This window comes from Octodon degus, unplaced genomic scaffold, assembly GCF_000260255.1.
Source record: "Octodon degus isolate 3935 unplaced genomic scaffold, OctDeg1.0 scaffold00114, whole genome shotgun sequence".
NCBI classification, from domain to species: Eukaryota; Metazoa; Chordata; class Mammalia; order Rodentia; family Octodontidae; genus Octodon; species Octodon degus.
Window position 1 is genome coordinate 1,030,062 of NW_004524690.1, and position 20,666 is coordinate 1,050,727.

General features: G+C 36.0%; 1 long non-coding RNA gene across 1 annotated transcript in view; it reads left to right on the forward strand.

Moving 5' to 3' along the window:
* Nucleotides 1-19,714, forward strand: part of LOC111812149 — a 101,248-nt gene extending 81,534 nt beyond the window's left edge. Inside the window, exons 3-4 of the long non-coding RNA XR_002817730.1 lie at nucleotides 1,900-2,011; nucleotides 19,134-19,714. This is a non-coding gene — a long non-coding RNA (uncharacterized LOC111812149). The remainder of the gene's footprint in view (nucleotides 1-1,899; nucleotides 2,012-19,133) is intronic.
* Nucleotides 19,715-20,666: the final 952 nt, after the last annotated feature.

Consider the following 20,666-nt stretch of genomic DNA (forward strand, 5'->3'; position numbering starts at 1 on the left):
GCTTGGCAAAGCATCAGGGACCGCGGTTCAATCCCCCAGCACCACATGCCAGCCAGCCCCGCCCCCTGGTGGGCTGAGCTGGCCACACACACACACCACACACACACACACACTCTCTCTCTCTCTCTCTCTCTCTCTCTCTCTCTCTCTCTCTCAAATAAATAAAAATTAAAAAAAATAAATAAATAAAAGTTGAGATTTAACAGGTATACACTTTTCAAAATTTGAATCTGTCCTCACTACTACAAAGGTGGCATTCTCTTGCTGCTGGCCTAGACAAGGTAATTTATCTTTCAGTGACTTTTAATGTATATCTATCATATTTCTTTGTGGGATTGATTTGAAATTGAATTGATGAATGCAAACTTTGTATACAAAATGTTATATACAAAATGCAATATATACATGTTTATTCTTGTTATAATAAGTGTACTATGGGCATAAATCGTGTTGTTATTATTATAACTTATTCCTAGAATATCTGCTAAACACCAGAGACTTAACAAATTGTGTTGAACATAAAAAGAAAAAAATTATTGTATGGAGACCATCTTTGTATATGTACATGACACACAGAAGCATAAAGAGAGCTTAAAATTTTTTCAATAGTCATTTAGTTAGATTCCATTGTTGATAAAAATAAATGTCAATTATGTTACATGTCTAACTCAGAATATCATAAAGACAAGAAGCTTTTAAGAACAATTTTTGGATATTTTAATTTATTAAATTAGTTAGTTTTAGTATGCAAACCTATACAAAGCATATTGTTTGCAATGACATCAGCTAACATAAAATAAGTATCTGGTACTCATTCCTAAGTGTTACCTAATAGAAACTTACTTTGTCATTGTTGTCAGGTGGAACTAAGGAAGTTAGCTTGCTCTTCCCAGTCCAAACCTATTTTTTAGTGTAGATATTTTTTTGAAAAACAGGCTTTCATTGTTATAACATTGTGAACTTTAATCCTGCTATATCAGATTCACTGGATTTTAACATATAACTAGCAGATTAGTAGAACATGCCCCTGAGATTGTATGGGTGGGTCACAGAGGTGTGGCCATGGGCGCTATGTCTAGTCCTTACCCACTTCCTCTCAGGTGATCTTCCTGGCTGTGCTGCAACGTAAGCAGGTTTGCTGACCATGACGTTCTGTCCCAGGGGCCAGAGACCTACAATTGAGTCCTCCCAAACCGTGAACTAAATTAACCTTTTTCTCCTCTAAGTTGTGAGTGTCCGGTATTGTGTCCACAATGATAAAGCTGACTAATCCAGAAAATATACCAAACATCCATAACAACATGTAAATTGTCAAATTTAAAATTTTGTCATAGTTGTTTTAGTCTTAACAGAATACAGACTCAGTAAATTCAACCACTCAACATTTGTTTGAGCTCCTACTATATGCCAGTTGCTGACCTGTAAAAGATACAACAAAACAGTGGATCCACTCCCAGCAGATTACATTCTAATGGGGAGAGTAAACTAAGCCAAGCCAAATAAAGGCAAACAAACTAGGCCAAACCAAACCAAACTAAGCCAAATCAATTATCGATATAAATAACATGATATGTCAGGAATGAGAAGTCCAATGGAGAAATGTAAAACATGTATGAAAAGGGAAGCAGTCTTAGATTGTCAAAGTAGCACCAAAGAGAACAGAGATGTAATATTCTGAGAGACTTAGGAAGCCAGTGAATGCTTTGAGCAGGAGAGTAACATGATCAAACTAATTTCTGGAAAGAAACTAGTCTTCCTGTTGCTTAGAGAACAGTGCCTAAAAGGCAGGCAGATGGGTAAGAAAACTACTATAGTGGGCCAGGTAGGGAGAGGTAATCACAACCAGGGTGGTTGCAAAATGTGTGCACAACTTCACACATGTTATATTTTTTTTATTAGAATGAAACATTGACTGATTGATTGGATGCAATGTGTGGCAGATAAGGAAGCATTGCAGTGATTTCCAAAGATTTTCATCTGAGCACTTGGATGAGTGGATTTGTCATTAATGGTAAGTAATTCTTAGAAATCCTGAGAAAGAAATAGTTTTCCAATTTAAAATTTTGGGGGAATTCTTCAGGAAACCAAGTGTTTCATTTTAATAATATTAACCTTCAGAAAGTTCAATTTAAAGAGAGCTCAAAGTTGAAGATTTCAAGAGAATTTTAAAAGTTGGAATAATCCATAGAAAATGCCTTTTTAGTACTTAACATTTTCATAAAAATAATGTATATGTTGCATATTTTAAAACAGCATAAATATTGTACTAGATATCCCATATTTCATTTTATCCCTTAATATTGTATCATGTAAAATTTATGCTATATATATATATTTATTTATTTCATTAGTTTCAATTATAATATATCATGCCATTGAATGATTAATAATAATCTCTTCTCTTTATGATATTTTATACAATCTTTTTAATCATAAAATTACCACATATATTATTGGATATGTATTTCTGTGTTTATGTACTGCAATATCTTTAGGAACTATATCTAGAATGTAAATAAATAACTAGATTGAGAATATGGATACCTTTGGCCAAGTGTAGTCAAATTGTTCTTATATGGGCTGTGTCAGTTCATTCACCCATAATCTCTATGAGAATTCATAATTATTTAAACCACCACTAATGTGATTTTAATATTGTAAGATATCACCTTCTTCTGCTACTCTAAAACATACAAAATGATTTTTACTTTGTATTTTTTGATTTCTAGTAAGTTGTTTGCTCTTTTTTATTCTTTTTATGACTATTCTATTGGTTTTTTAATAAACTTTCTATTCATATCATTGTCTGATTTTTCCAGTGGGTAGCTCAAATTTCTTAATAATTTATAAAAGTCATTTCTTTTCTTTTGAGTTAAAATTGTTGATTAGTTAGATATACTAAAAATAATATCCATGAGATTTTTACTTGGATATATTTGCTATAACAATACCAGGTAACTGAAATACTCATGAAAATGACTTAAATATGTATAATGCATAATATTCTATACCATAAGGATTCCAGAGCAGTGGGGTAAGGATTTTGCCAACTTAATACCCTTAGTAATCATTACAGATCTGAGTTCCTTCCATCTTTCTTCTTGGTTATGCTCAATATTCCTGTTGTACCCTTTCTTCCCATTTAGTGACCACCCCACAGTAATTACATACAGACACAGGAAAATCTAGAGAGAAAGCAGCTGGTGTAATGTTTTAAGAGCAAATAGGACTAAGGAACATGATTACTTTTTTATCTCATTGGCAACCATAAAATCAATAATAGACAAAGGGAATGGGAAAAATCAAAGATTGACTTACTGTTTTCAGGATTTACTCTTTGGCTGGAAAAATTGTCCTCTGATGTACAGATAGAAATCTGAACACCTTCAGGTGTTTTCTAACAAGGAAGATGGAATAGCCTCTCTATGTTGTAGACAAGGCAAGTCAACATATTAGGGGTTGATTTATACTTTGTGGTTATTGTAAACTTAATCCCTGGTCATTTGTATTTTCTAAGCATTTATTACTGATTTATAATGACATTAATGATTGTATGTTGATCTTTTCATAACTGACTTTGTTAAACTTCCTAATTAGCTCAAATAAACTTGTAGATTTACATAAGAATTTTATAAATACTGTTTAAGAACAATTTGTATCTTCTTTCATTATTTATTCTCTTACTTCATTTGTTTTCTATTAACTAAGACTTTGGATATGCTTTGTATCTGATTTTAATTGGAATTGATCTTTATATGAAAGGATTCATATGGTAGTAATAATCTCAATGCGTGGACTTTTCCAAAGAAAGTATTAAACCCATATACATCAACTATTTACCCTGTGTCTATAAAAAATAGGCTATTTTGTAGGGCCTTAGGATTTGTATGTTTAAAAAGTCTCAGAATATTGGCTTGACAACTTTGTGAAAATTCTTCAAGATTATTTCAAAAACAAAATTTCAGTGTCGGCCAGATAGCTCAGAGGACTAAAGCACCTGCTTAGGCAGAGCACAGGGACCAGGGTTCGATCACCAACACCACAATCCATGCTGGTCCCACCCTGGCAGCACACTGAGATGGTGACTGAGACTGGGCATGGTGGCACACACTTGAAATCCCAGCTCTTGGGAGGCTGAAAACAGGAGGATCACCAGGAGTCCATGCTACTTAGTGAGACCCTGTTGACCCTGTACTAAATACATTAAAAAAGATAAAGTTTTAACTGTTTTTCACTCATATAATTTAATTTCCCTTGACTTCAAATAATGATAAACAGGGATATATTTGCTGATAAATTTATTCATTTATTTTTTCTCTGAATAAAACTTAAATTACTAAGTCAGAGTAAAATTTCAAAAACACTTGTTTTTTGTGAGAAAAAGAAAAGGTTTTAATAAATTACAGAAGTACACAGTAAATGCTACACATAGCTGTACAGCTAGTACCAGGAAAAGAGCTCTGAAAAATACACTCAGAGGCAAAATTTAAGGAAGCAGAGGATGTGACACTGTGGTTGGTCTGTTATAGCACACGCATAATAAATACAAGTAGCAGAGCACCGAAGCCTGACACATGCAGAAAATGGCCCTCCCATTCTTTGCAGGGGTCTAGTGTTTCTTATTGTATCCAGGCCCCAAGGAAAACAAAGGGTTCTGTGTGCCTAATTATGCCCAACAACCGTTGTTCGCATTTGTGCTTGTTAACTCTGACTGCTTTGCTGTATCTAGGTTTCCAAGATGCTTGATGTTTCTGAAATAGTGTGTGAGAGTGAAGTAAAAAGAAAAATAAAAGAACAGGATTCAGGAGTAGATGAGAAGAGGAGTTACTGTATTTTCTTTTATTTGTGCATCCCAGAACCAAGGAATTTGTCACAAATTGTTTTTATCAGCCTTACGGCCCAATACTTCTGTGGTAGATTATATCTCAGTAGGTGACTAATGCTGTTCTTGTCTAGTTCAAAGCATTAAATCCAGAAGAATATCCCTTTCTCTGACAGTGCACAATCAACTATGCATCCTGCTGAAAGGTACTGAAGCCTCCAGTATTCCACAGTCTCTTTTACCGTACACCCTATTCACAATATGTTCCATTCACAAAAGAGAATGAACCATTCTGACATAATCTTGTTTTTAGAATGGAAACCAAACAATGGTTGCTTCCTGAAGGTTTTTCACCCTGTGAATTCAAGTTGACCTGGGCTAAAAGATATAGCTTTTCATGCATCATGGGAATGGCACACATGTATTCCACTCTACCTTTGTCATTAGAAGGCTTTTTAGCCAGTTTTTAGCTCATTGTCACCCAAAGATCTTTGCTGTCCTGTGGCTCCTTAGAGAATTAAATTGCAATTTGAGAACCTCAATAAGCCAGTGTTAAATCAGTATATTCATTTGTTTTTCCTTTGTCTTGTCAATGGAAGTTTAATGTGCAGTGTTTTCTGCACTCAGTGCAGTCTTTCTAACAGGTGTGTGTTGTCCAAGTCAAAATTCCACTTAGAGGCAGAGAAACTCGCTGGTGCACAATTGTGATCTTTTCACTTTTCCTCTAGTTGCATCTGCTTCACATTTCTGTCCTAGTAGGCAAACAGTTCTGCTTAACTCCTTTTGCAACTTCTTGGACCTGCAATGCCAAATCAGTCACTAATTTGATGACAAATCTGAATCTTACAGTATAAGTTGGGGGAAAAAAGAATTTTGCAAAGGTAGAACCTAAGAGAAATATGCATAGGGTCACTTTACAAAAGAAATCATTCAAAAGTCGTGCTCCTTGCTGGGTAATAGCACAGAACCTTGAAATCACAGAAATTTGAGGCAGGAGACCTGCCAGGTGACCTTGTCTACCACCTGCTGCAGCTTTCTGTATTTCATATGAAATGACATGAGCAGCGGAGCATTTACAGCAGCCCTGAGGAGACGCTACTCCTTGGTAATACATCTCCCTGTTGAGAAAATGTCCCAGGAAGTAGTCCAGCATTTCTTTTTGCTTAATTTCACACTGTTCTACGGTGCTATATGGCCTTTAAAAATGTAGCCAGATTTTTCTTTTTCTCCTTCACCTTTAAAACTTGCAATCTTTTAATTCTAATTTGTACTCTCTTTAAAAAATAACCCTACAATTTTGTAATGCCACATTATTATTGTCTTCTTTTGTAATTATTTGAGCCAAGCGATGCAAATTTGTACCTTAAAATGCCACCTTCTACACTATTTCCACTGCTAAATCTAGTGCTTTTCTAAAGGGTTCTTCAATACATTCCCATTCATTCAGAAGAGGAGCTGCTTCTTGTAAGTTCATTTTGTATGTATTTGCTCAATTCTTATAGAAAATGAAAGTGGTGTTCAAGCCAGCGGCTATATCTCATAATTCTATTAAGATTCAGAGTAACCACCATGATTTCTCTGTATAAAATGCACAAGTTCAGCATCCCATAGGCCTAAATACTTGTGGGTAAATATAGCCATCTGTGTGTATGTGTGAAGAAACACTGACTGACACTGAGTACATTTTGCTCTGGGAAAATCCTGAGCATAGCCTCATGGTGGTTCCATTTTGAAATGCTTTCCAGTCTACATGCATCTGAAATGTTACACTACCTTCTATAATAATGAACCCTACGTCCAGTTATAAAATTGATCAGGAAAGAAAATATCCACTCAGGTGGCTGGGCTATGCAAAATGAATCTTAATGACCTGACATAGGCTTTTCTGAAGCCCTTGTATTCATTCCTCCTGCAACTACTACCACAGGATGGATCCCATCTGCTGGCATCATATGGCTTCTTGCTTTTCACTGAACATCATGGGCAAATGCATGCTGCCTTTCCCTTGGAGTCCCAGGGTGCTTACATGTTTCCCTAACATACTCAGAAAGGCTTTTAAGTAACAAAAGGACTTCAGATTCAGAGGATCAGAGATGCAGCTTATAGCCTATATTTTTAGAACTGTAAGTCTCATCTTGTATTAATTTTTTGTCTTATCTATGTATTTTTTTCTCCACTCCTGAGTGAAAAGTATAGACATTATGATGTTTCAAATTAAGACTCTTTGAAACCTAAGGAAAGTGATGCTTAGAGATAAAGGTTGCCTTACTCCTGAAGACTTTGCTGAAGGTAGGAACTAGCCATATCATTAAAAAATAATTATAAAGTTTTATGAATTATTCTCACAGAAAGAATCAGAATATGTTTTGAAACCCTCTTCAATTCTGAAAATAAAACCCAAGTCTGATAAAATTTCTCAGTTTGTAGTATTCTAGAAGGAAGAGAGGATGGGTTGCAGGAACAGGGTATGGGAGAGAAAATCAGAGAAGTAATGGCTGTTAAGACACAGAGAAAGAGAGAATTACGTGTCGAGCGCTTAACATGCAAAATAGTACTTTACGCACACGGTCTTGTTCACTCATTACCTAAACGATTTCCTGGCAGGTAAATGGAAAACAAGTCTTTTTCATTCCCTTTCGTTCATATCCTTCCGCCCACACCCTGCACTATTTTTCAGAGACATGAGGATTAATGAGACAATAATGTTGGTAAAGTGTTCTAATTTCCTTTGAGAGAAGGAGCTATAAAATTTTATTGTTATTGTTATCCTTATTATTGAAGCTCTATGAGTACTTTAGTAGTGCTGTGGATGTAACTAATATTGCTCTCATTTATTTCATTTAGGAAAGTACAGTCTAAAAATAAGAGCAAGCAGATTTACCGTGTCTCAGCTGGTTATCTAGCGCAACTTTGCAAATTGAGAACTTGAGGACTAAATCTCTTAACTAAAGTCACAGATGGTCTAAGGGGAAAAGTGAAAACTGTAACCCAGTGGGTTCTCTTTCGAATGCTGGGCTCATCAGTGGGTGAGAAAAGAGTGGATTGAGGGGAAAATGTTTGCAAAATTCAGTCTTGTCACTCTACAAGTGTTGAAGACAGAAAGGGACAATAATTCTACTTGCTTGTGGGAAAAACAAGGAACTCAACCCAGATAATTTACTTCTCTAGGAAGATACACACTTTTAGAGTTAATCGTCTTAAACTTTAGAACATTATGGAAAGCACAGGAGAACACTCCAAAAGACAAGAACATGTATGTACGTATTCAAACACAAACATGAACGTTTCATCAGTCGTTACAGGGTTTTTTGTTTGTTTGTTTGTTGTTTTTGTTTTTTTGTATTTTAGGGAAGGGTCTACAGGGTGTTCAGGGTCTCACTACTAGATCAGACTTGTAGTGACCAGACTGTTTATAGCCTCCCACCACACCCAGTCTCAATTGCCCTCTCAGCATGCCCTGGGGGCAGGGCTGGCAGGGCAGGCCCAAGGGTCAAACCCCTGGTCTCTGTCTGCGCCTGCTTGCAGGCCCTTTAATCTGCTGAGCTATTTGGCCAAACCGAGATTGTCCTTGTTTTAAAAAAAAATTTTTTTTTAATTTTATTTATTTATTTATTTATTTACTTATTTTAAGTACCAGGGATTGAACTCAGAACCCTGTGCTTGCCAGGCAGGCACTTATTCTACTGAGATATCACCCTGGCCCTGGGTTAAAGTTTAAAATACACATATATTTAAACATTCAGAAAAGCAAAGTGAACAATTCAATGGTTTTTAGTTTTATTGCAATGTCTTGCAACAATTACCACTGTGTCATTTCAAAACATTTGTATCACCCCAGTAATGATACCCCATTCCTCTTAACAGTCATTCTGTTCTGCATTCACCCTACCACACAGTTACTACCTATACACGGAATTATGCAACATATCATCACTTGTGATGGGCTTCCTTCATGTAGTACAATTGTTTTTAAAGTTCATCAATGTTGCAGCATTTGTGAGTCCATCATTCCTTTTTATGGCCAAATAATATTCTATAAACATTCCCTCTATTCATTCATCAAATAATGGATGTTTGCTTTTCAGTTTTAGCTATTGTGAACAATGACACTACAAACGTTTGAGGATAAGTTTTTATGTGAACATACCTTTTGGTTATAAAGAGGATAAGAAAGATTGAAGGGCAAGGAGGGAAATAGAAAAAAAATCAAAGTATATCATGTATAGGCACAAATTATGATGAATGTGATCGTTATGTATATCAAAAGTGTATCAGTACAATTTTTTTTAAAAAAGAATCTGTCTTAGTAGTAACCTGGCCAGGGTGATGTCTCTCACATAAAAGGGCATCATAAGTTTATTGGCTACACACTCAAGGCCAAATTTGTTATCTCTTGCACAAGAACATGCAAGATCAGGGATATGTCCAAATTCACTGTTTCAGCAAAAATATAAAAGCCCATTTATAGTTAGATACTTCAACACTTAAAAACATAATGAACACACCAAGACTCCCATTTCCTGGTAATCCTCATGATACACACTAGAGAAGACAAATGATAAGAAAAGTAATAGAATTAAAATATAGGTTGTAGATTTTCCCTTGTGGAAGAGCCTCTTCTATGCTTTAGTTCATGGTTTTCTATTCTACATCTATATACTCAAATAAAGAAAGAGAAGAAATTCTCAAATCTCTGTAGACCCTGAAGACAATGAGAAAACGACCTCATGAGGATAGGCATTGAAAGGACTGATCTATGTTACATATGCTAGAAAGCATCACATATATTTCCTAGAGTTAGAGTGACATAGGTCTGTTATATGACTCTGGTGCTTAGAAAAGGAGTAGCCTGAGTTATCTCTGCCAGGAAACACAAAAGTGTCCTGCCTGGGAAGAGATCTGCACTTCTACCCACTACAGAAGGAAGGCCTGGATTTACCAAAATGGATATGTGGACTCAGAAAGAGAGTGTGCTGTGAATTTTCTCTACTACCATATGACAGGCATGACTGCTGACATGCAATGAAGTAGCCACTGTGGAAAACACTTTGACAATCTTCCAAAGTTGAAACAGAGTTACATCATGACTGCGATTTCATTACTAGGTATAACCAAAAGTGATTGTCCTTTTTAAAAGCCTTTACAACCCAGTAATTCAGTTGCCTCCTAATTACAGCTTTAAACATGTACCCCTGAAGAGGAGCATGATTAGTCAGCAGTGTGCAGAATTTAATCTAGGTCCCCTTTAACTACAATATTCTTTCCTTTCATTGACTACAAATTTGTACATAGAAAACTTTATATAAATTTATTTTACCTTAAGTTTCTCTAATATTTTCCTGGAATGTCAATACAAAACTAAAATAAAGATTTTTTTTTTTCTGGCTGTCACTTGGAATGGGGAACATGAAAGTACTCAGGAGTCTTTGTGCCTCATTTTTTGTGTCCTAGTTGCTATTCCTGTGCAAACACAACACCAAGCCTATGAATTGCATTGTGGTGCATATGTTTCTAGGGATAAAATTTCACTGATTGACACAAGATCTACTGTGCTAAGTTATTCGTTCACTATAATCTAGAAAGCGTTTCTCTACCACCCATATCCAAAGCTCCTCTTTTCCTTGCCCAGTCTTGTTTTCCTACTGAAACTGTCTGAAACTTAGAGTTAGGTGTGGGGGAGAAGTGGAGGAGAGAAGATACAGGGAATGCCCCATCAAGAAAGAAAAATAGATACCACCAAGAGATTTTAAGCATATGTGGAAAATAGATATCTCAAGTTGGAACAAATCTAGTATCTGGGTTTCACAGCACCTGCCTTTTATTGGTTGGTAGTCTTCAGTGGGGAAAAAAAATCCCCTTTAACCACATCCTTTCCATGTTCCTAGCCATCTCCCCAAGAATCTTAGTCTCATTAACCAACTTACTTCTTGTAATTGAAAAAAGGGAAGACAGTCTTTCTTTATAGTTTAACAAATGTACTTGAGGTAGTGGAGTGTCTTATTTTTCCAATATTCTAGTACAATAGCTAACTGAAAGTAGGCACTTAGAATGCTTGTTAAACAGATTCATGCACTGTCAATGAATTTAAGTAATCGTTTTTTTTTTTTTTGTTTTGTTTTGTTTTTTTGTCTCTCGACTGTTCAGTCTTTGTGGCTAGGGGAGACAGATGGTCTCTGTGGTAAAAGGGTTCACTGTAGTGTATTGGAAGAGACACATAGGAAGATGACAAATATGACCTGATAAATTTTATTGAGATGGAGCCTCACTAAAGAGAGAATGCCAAATACACATGTGGATCAGGACACACTTGAAAAAGTTTTAGCCCTGAATTGATTCTGAAACATAACTAAGGAACCCTTCACTCCCATGAATTACAAGGAAAAAGAAGCTTCTAAGCTTATGAAAATACTTAAAGGTTACAGGAACTTGGTACATGTACTTAGCAGTTCAGTGTAGCAGAAGCATCAAGGGAAGTGGTGAGAGATGGTATAAAACATCCTGGGGATTTTGGGCTTTATTCTGTGGTTATCAGAGGTTTTTAACTTGGGAAGTAATATGCTTGACATTTTTCTTGTTAAAAAATACCCTAGAGTTGTTTGCAATCAGAGTCTAGTCAAAGAAACCACTGGTAACAACTTCAGTAGCTAAGAGAGATACTGTATTTAGTTCAGACTGTTAAACAATGTAGTATCACTTGGGTGGCTTATCAGAGTGTATTTCTCAGAGTTCTAGATGATAGACATCTGTGATCAGGGTTCTGGCATGGCTTCCGCGTTGCAAACTGGTATCTTCCTGTGGCCTCACATAATGGAAAAAGATTGACCTAGCTCTCTGGTTCCTACTTAAAAGAGCACAAATCTCATGCATAAGGACTCCACCCTCATGGCCTAATTATCTCCTGATTATCTGTCTGATAACACTTCCAGCAGTTAGCATATTGGGATTAGAAGTTCAGCACTTGAATTTTTTGTGCATGCAAACATTGAGTTTATTGTACATATTGTTAATGAAGACTCAGTAGTAGTGGAGATAGGAAATAACAATGTTTAAACTAGACAGCAGGTAATGATGATCAACTGGGAACAATGTTGATATTCTTGTACTCATAACTCATTAAATTGGAAACATGAGATGCAAGTAAGATTTCTTATTCACTCAACATCCTCTTTAAATGTCTTCCATGTACCAAGAGCAGTACAGGAATCTGAGAGAAGATAATAAATATTTCTTTCCATTAAGTTGGAGCTGTAAAATAACAAAATTTGTTGTTCCAGTAGACAATTACAATTTTTGACTTAGTCTATGAAATACATGAAAGTAAAACCATTGTTAGAACTTTCGTATGATTGAAGCTATGGGAAAGTATCTCTGAGTGACAGTATCTGGTCCAACATGGGAAAGTCCTGGCTCTAGGAGAATCAGCACACAAGAAATGCACACGGGACATAAAAAGAGCACAAATAGTCACAGGTATACCTTGAAAACAACCCAAATGCCTATCAAATAAGGAATGGATAAAAAAAGATGCACTATTTTTGTACAATAGAGTATTACTTAGCTACAACAAAGAATAAATTTGAGGCTTTTTTAGGTAAATGGATGCAACTAGAGACCATACTCATAAATGAAATAAATCAGATCCGCAAGTGCAAACATCTTTATTGTCTCACCAGTGTCAGAATGGAAAGAATAAATAAAATCTGAAAGGTTTTTACAATAAAAACATATAATGTATAGGATGTAATATAGGTATCAGGATAGTTTCTAGACAAAGGGAAGCAAAGAATGGTGAACAGTGCCATGAGTTCAAAGAATGTTGTATAATTCTAAAAATAGATTGCTGAATTAGGAACTGGGATGCCATTGGTGGTTTTGGTGTGAATGTTTTCATTGACTCATAGTGAACAAAGTCACTGTGGGAGCTGAAAATAGGAGGTCGTGCAAAGAGGGATTTGTACTGTCTTTTGGAAGACCATAGTTTAGAGAACAAAGAAAGTTACAGTCCATCACTGCCAGATTATCAAACAGAATTTTGGAAATATTAAGGAGGGAAGGGACAGTAGATTACTGGAGGTATCTTTCTTAAAGAAGACAAAGGGAAAAGATAGTCCATAGATTAGCATGGTGCTTATCATGAGTACTTCAATTGTCATATAGCATCTGAGCAATGTAACTATAATGCAACTTTATTCATTCATTCACTTTTTTCAATAAACATTATTAAGTACTTGATAAGTGCTGTTCACAGATGGTATCCATTTCAGATGAGTGGTGTGATTGGGAAAGTAGGAGAAAACATGGGTAAGAAGAGAGGAGGTTGATATGAGAAGCCTCTCAGGAACAGGAGGGGGGTATCAGGTCTTGTGTTGTAGCAACAGAAGAGACATCTAATGCAACAGAAAGTCAAAAATCAAGGGTTGGGCATAGAGGAGTTTTGCAACATATTTTATTTTTTATAATTAAAAAACTATGTACCTACATCAAAGTATAGAATATGAGTGGTAGTGATAATAATATCTTATCTTATATTTCTCTCTGATGCATAATTCAAAAAGAAATCATTTCATTAGCAAGTGTACATTCTGAGGCTAATATTTAATGTTTTAATTTATTTTTTGTTTTTAACTGTGATTATTATTTGTGAACATTACATTATTATTATTTCTATAAAAAGGTGTTGATAGAGATGGTTGAAAGGTTTCTGTTTGGATCTTCCCTAACTCACCTGAAGTAACCAGTTTTGAAACAAATTTACTGTAATGATCTGGACAAATAGCCTGGACTGCAATGAAAATAACTGTAAACTCTTTGCAGCTGCTATTTTTTGGGGGAAGGAGGATTGATAGCTGAAAATGTCATAAAAAGGAAAGTGGTATTAGTGGAAGTCAGAACAAGGTGAGAAGAGAAAATAAGAGAGAGGGGGCACACTGGTAAAGTCTACAGAATGAGAACTTCTGCTGTAATTGGCTGCAGGATTATATCTTTGAATAAACTGAATGCTTACTTTGTTTTTGTTTACTTAGTATGACATACAGTATTAGCGTACTGCATAGTAAAACTGGAGAAACCCAGCTGTGTGTATTGGCTGTTTTTTTATGACATTCTTTGTTTCCTAAAGATAGAAACCATAGGTGCTTACAATTTGTTTTAGGACAATACATAAAAACAGCAGAAAACTAAGGCAGAATCTGTTTGTGGGGTTGTGAAGTAAGAACTTTCTTTGAGAAATATGAAGAGAAAGGTAACTGACATGGGTGAGATCTTCATGAAAGCTGCTGAACACAGGCCCCTGCTCCATTTGGCGATGTGGAGAGTGGTGTCTCAAGGTGCTCGCAGACGTCATGAGAACACCTCATGGCTTGACATGGCCCTGACTTGGAGCACACGGCAACAGGCAGCTAATTTCCTAGCTGGTGTGTCTGTTGGTGATGAAGAGTGCCTATCAGGAGCCGGTGTGAACTTTATCAGTGAGCTAATGGAGGGCAAAGATGTCTTGACATGATCCCACCCGAGAAGGCTCTCTGCCAGGTGGAAGAAAAGTACTTCAAAATAAGCACATGGGCAGATTTCCAGGTGCAGAAGCTCGCAGTGATTGTGCTGCTGAAAGCTGCCAAAATGTAGCTGAAAGGAGACATTACCAAAGGCCCGTATAGAAACAGAGATTTCTAAGAAATCCATGGAAGAGTTTCTGTGGAATGAGGCAGAAGATGCAGGGATAGCCCCCAGTTACAGCCCCTAAGTCTCTTAGAAACGTTGACATCCTCAACCTCGGTGTGCTACTCTCATTTACCCATTCTGAAAGATCCAGAAACAAAAGATGTAGGAGACAAACTGTACACCACGGCCTTCTCCCAAAGGTAAGTCTACAGGAGGACTGAAGTACTTTTACTATTTTTAAGAGAATTATATTAGTGTATGTTTTCTATATATAATGACTATATTGTGGGGAGTTAGTAGATGTATATAACACATTTTAATTTTTTTTAACTTTCTTTACATTCTTTCTCCTCTCCATCCTTCCCTTTTCCTCCATCTCTAGATCCCCTTCCCATTTGGAAAAGGTCTTTCTTCCTGTTTTCCATCAGCATATTTTATTTTGTTCTTCAAGTTACTTACACCCTCGTTTCTCTAGAGAAATCATTCAGTATTTAATCTTTGTGTCTGATTTATTATCCTTAGCTTTATAGTCTCAAGGTCCATCCTTCTTCCTAAAAGTGACTCAAATGGATTCTTCTTTATGGTAGAGTAGTACTGTTGTGCATGAATGCAGTAGCTTCTTCTTCTTTTTTAATCCATGCATCTGTTGCTGGCTATGTAGGCCACTTTCAAGATTTAAATGTTATGATTTGTGCTGCTATAAATATGTGTATGTGATGAGATGTCTTTTAACTCTCTCAGGAAGATATCTGGAAGGGAAATAACCAAGCCAAATAGAACTTGTACTTTTACTTTTTTGAGCAATCTCCACACTGCGTTCCGTAGTGGTTGTACTCTTTATATTCCTACCAGATATGTAGAAGGATTCCTCTCTCCACCCTGTAGTCCTGCCAGCATTTGTTGTTCTTTTAGTTCTTGATAATAACCATTCTTTCTGCAGTAAAATGAAACCTGTGCTGTTTTACTTACATTTCTCTAACAGCCGAAGACACTAAACATTTTTTTCCTGTGCTTATTGACCATTTGAAATAATTCTTTGAAGAGACTTCTAATGAACAGAAAGTTCTGAATTTTCTTGCTGGCTTTAGATGGTCATTTATATAATTATGCAATATTACATAGCTAGTTTCAAGGGATAGGCAAGAAAATAAAATTGCTTTATGTTCATGTCTTATGAAGTCTAGTTTATATTATAGGACAACAAATAACTCTTCTCTCATTGTATCAGTAAGTATTTGGTTATATCACAGAGTGGCATGAAGGAAAGCCCTCTCAAGTTCTATATGATGAATACAAGAAAGAGATTGGAGCTTGAGAACCACATCTCTATCAGCTATACTTTGCAGAGCCTTGATTTTCCTATATGTAAAACAAAATAATAATTATCCTACTTTATTGAGCTTTATTTTACTTATTTTTAGATTATATTTTCTCATTAATGTACTAATATTCCTTAGCATAAAACATATTTTTCTCTGCCATGTCATTTTCGTTGATAAATCTTCAGTTATAAGATCTTATCTATCAAACCTATCCTCTAGTCTCTTTATATCTTCTATTTATGAATCTATCTGTGTTTTGGGAAATTGTACTCTGTTCCTTCTTTACAGAGTATTTCTGCAGCATTTTTGATTTCTTTTAATCTCTATTTTTAAATCTATGGTAATTTAGACATTTTTCCAAATGCATTCTCAAAATGATGTCAATGATCCTTGTTTTTATCTCTGTCTCTGTCTGTCTCTCTGTCTCTGTCTCTGTCTCTGTCTCTGTCTCTCTCTCTGTCTGTCTCTATCTGTCTCTGTCTCTCTCTCTCTGTCTCTCTCTCTCTCTCTTCCCCCCCAATGTGTATATGTGTGTATTACAGCATTTTAATCTCTAAATTGCAAACATCCATTCATCTACCTCCTCCTCCTCCCCATGGCCCTACCTCCCCCCTCTTTCTTCTCCAGTCTTTTTTCTTTTGGTTCTTCTAGACTCTTGACTCTTGACATCTTTGACTCTTAGTGTCATCTCCAATAGCATAGTTAGAGTCCTTTCTTTTGCAAATCTTAATGGCCATTCTCATCACTGGACCTTAAGACTCCAAGCTGTGCAGTTAACTAAGCTTTCTAAAATCCATATCTGGTCCTGTAATTCCCAGGTATAAAATGTCCATGTTACTCCACAGAAAATGCAATTTTCAACTTAGCACAGCATTTCAGACTATGTGCAATGAGCCCATCAACTGTCTTGCCTGAGTCAGCTCCTACTCTCTGTGCTCCAGTCTGTTTTCTTGTGTTATTATTGTTGCTCTTTTTCCTCATTCTAAGTCACCTATGTTCATATTGCTTAATTACATCGATGCTATCCTTCTGCCAGGACAACCCTCACCCTTCTCATCTAATTATCACATCTCACCCCTCGCACTCTGCTCAGTATCAAATAATGAATTCAGTCCTGTGTGCAGCTTCCTCCCGAATTCTAAGAAAATTACCCACCCAAATTGCACCGCCATACACTCTCCTACTCGCTATTTGCTTTAGCTTGTTGTGTGGTAAATAACCTGGGCCTGAATGCTATCAAAAAGAGACATTATAAATTTGTGAAAAGAAGCTGGGAATACTCTATTTGATTATCAGTAAAGTGATCTCAGTAAAAATCTCTAGGAATTAGGAAACAGTAAAATGTTAATGTAGTGAAATTGCCAGAAGCTTTTGAGAAAGGCCAGTTTTGTCAACCCCATTTGAGCTCACCTATACTCTCAACGGAATAATGGGATCCTTAGGAACACAACACCAGACCCAGGCTGCAGTACTTAAATTATGGCTCAGGTGCTCAAAAACTGTGGCACCTTTTGAATTCTTGACAAATCAACCTCCCAGTGCCATAGTTAGGAAATGGAAAAGAACCTCCTGAGGTTGTTGCACACTGAACTGCAAAGGCATTAGAAACCTAACTGCCATATAAAACCAGATAATAGGTTAGCTTCTTTCTGTGAAATAAGAAGGTAAAACCAGAAAGGAGATAAATGTAGATCTTATGATAACTGAAATCCCAATGTCTGCTTTTACATAGTAGGATTTAAGTGCAAATAAGTGATGTAATTCTATCAGTAAGTCCCTATGAGAGCCAGAAGGCCTACAAAAATGATTAAGGAATAGACTGACTTGAAAGGACAAATCATAATACAACACCCTGTGGTAACATGAGCACTGAAAGTAGACGGATATGGCATTGTATATTAAGAAGAATATGAAATCCTATGTGTTGACGTGAAAACAACATTCCATTAACTTTGATAGAATTGAAATCTCTGTCCTCTCCCATTCACCAGTCAATGGGATGGAGATGCATTTATGCCTTCTATCAGCTTTGTTCCTTATTTAATTCATATCTCCAGAAAAAGAGGGTGTTTAGCCAGTCTGAATAATAGCTCTGAAAGCATTTATGAAATACTCTTAAACGAAAGACAGAACTTCTATCAATTTAGAACAAACGATAGCTATTTTTGCAAACTGCCAGCAAAGCAGCTTGGTAAACAAATCATGTTCTGCCCAATGTCATCACTTTGAGATTTAAAGTCAAAGAGATTTATGTGTATTATACATTCTTCTTTACATATTCTGTCCTTTATTGCTTTACATTCAGGACTATAGTTCAGTCTGGTGAAAATATCAGTGTAGTTATCCCCACAGTTTTGAGTCTGATTGGGCCTCTTTGTAGGATCTCTTACAGTCCAGCAAAGAAATATCTTTCTCTTACTTGACAGCTCAGGGACACAATTCAGTGCTTCCATTTAAGCCGTTGAGTATCATGGCATGGTATGGTCTTCAGTGGGTCAGCTTGAGAACTGTGGATTTGACTATGAATGAGAAACTAGTACCTGTAATGTTGGCCTCTGAAAAAATTTAACGGATTATATTAGCTACATTTCTCTCATCATAAGACACTTTATGTTGGATTTGCTTTTGTCTAAATGTTATTTTCTACTCTTCTTGTCATTGGGCTTATAACTGGTCCAGTATTGTATAATATTGTGATATTATATAGTATAAAAATTATGAAAAAAATTACGCATTTCTGTGAACATGTAACTTGGTTATTTTGCAGAAAAACAGCACAAGGAACACTGAAGCAAAATACACTAAGGACATACTATATTCTTCACCCTCAAAATTAATATAACCATCCATCAGTTTTCCATAAAAATTCGCTCAGCAGAGTAGTGGGAAGTCTCACATTTCGCATTTAGTTATCACTGACAACGTGTTAAAAGCTTTTTCACTGACACGCTGTCATTTCTACCAATGTCAGGCTTGCACACATGACAAGCTCCAGAAGCTCACTTTAATTTGAGTAATAACTGTGAACTTGTCACATGCTAGGTCATTGGAACTATTTCCTACTCAGTTCTGCAGTGAAGAAAAAAAAAAAAAACCCGGAAGCTCTCCCAAGCTCTTATTTTTCTTCTCACAGCTCACCAGAGAAACGTGCTATTTTCTATCACATAAAATAATTTTTGGGTATTTTAGGTCTGCTACATTATGCACCATTTTATTTCTGTTATTAGAGGGTTCTGTTGACTTGTTCCTTAATAGCAATTTCTTATTAGAAACATAATTCTGCATCTCTCATGAGAAGGCATGAAATTACCATGTTGATATTTATTTTGCAGAGAGAAACGAGATATCAAGGAGAGCCTGTGCCAGCGCTGCACACGGAGAGTGTGAGAAAGCCACGGGAGTGTCGTCAGCTTCCATAAAGGTTGGCGTTTCTCTGAGGACCAACTCTAGGACACTGTCTTGAGGAGAAGATGTCTCTCTTTAGAGGAGATGAAAACTAACTAGGAACAATACTGGCCCTGACTCTATTTTACTGAGAACTATAAATGATTTTGCCTTAATTAAATATGGGTAGTAAAGGAAAAAGTATTTTGGGGTCACAAGCAATCATGTGTGTATGAATTGATTTACCATAAAGCACTAGGTGGGTCTGTGTTCTACAAATACCTCCTTGACAGTGTCGTTCCTCCATGACTCAGGTCCCTTCAGTATCTTCATTAAACTTCTGATCTTAGGAAAAAGTTGAATTACCACAAATGGGGTTTGGACATTGGTGACAAGTGGGTTTCATAACTCTTGTGAACATTTGCAGACGGGACTTTGAAGAAGGATCAGGACTTAGCCAACTGGGTACTCTAATCCTGTAAATTGGAATCAAAAGCAAAGAATTTAAATAATGCAAAGAAGCAAGGGAGTCTATAGTTGAAGGAACTGCAAGATAGTCTCTTTAAGCAAAATTTAAGGAATTCCAAAAAAGAATATTTCTCAACCTATTCTATAGGGCTAGTATCATGTTTATATCATAAACAGGGTAAGACACGCAAAAGGAAAAACTTACAAATAGATGTCTTTTAGGAACATGAAGGTCCAAATTTTCAACACAATAGTTTCCAATGAAAACTGTCAAGGTATAAAAGATTAACTTCTGCCCCAAAGTGGGATTTTTAAAATATGCAAATATTTTGAATACCCATAAATGTAATCACCATATTAAAAGTCCAAAGAATAAAACTCAGGGAATTGGGGGGATGTGGCTGAGTGTTAGTAACTTGTCTGGTATGTGCAAGGCCCTGCCTGTGTTTAATCTCCAGCACAGAAGAGAGGAAGGAGAAATGGAAGGAAGGAACAAAGAAAAGAAGGAATGAAGGAGGAAGAAATAAAGGAAGGAATAAAAGTCATAGAAATATTTCAACTGACAAAATAGAACAATTTGTGCACTCCAATATCCACACATGATGAAAACTTCCAGGGATCAATGAAAAGAAGGGAAAATTTCTCAATTTGATAAAGCACATCTATGAAAACTATGGTTATATCATATTTAATACAGTGTTATGCACAGTGAAATTCTTGTAGATATTTTTCCTAAGATCAAGAGCAAGGCAAGGATATTTTTTTCGTACCAGTCCTACCCAGAATTATACTGCAGGTCTTATTTATGATGTACAATAAGATTTGAACAATAAATGCTATCTAAACACACTAAGGTAAGTACTGAAGCTGTCTTTATTCAAAATAAATTCTTTAAAAGAAAAATTTGTAAATAGTGGGCAAGTAAAGCAAGATGATAAGGTGCAATGAAAATGTGCAAGATTCAATTGTTTTCTTACATGTTTCTTTCTTCAAAAGTTAATTAAAAATAAAAT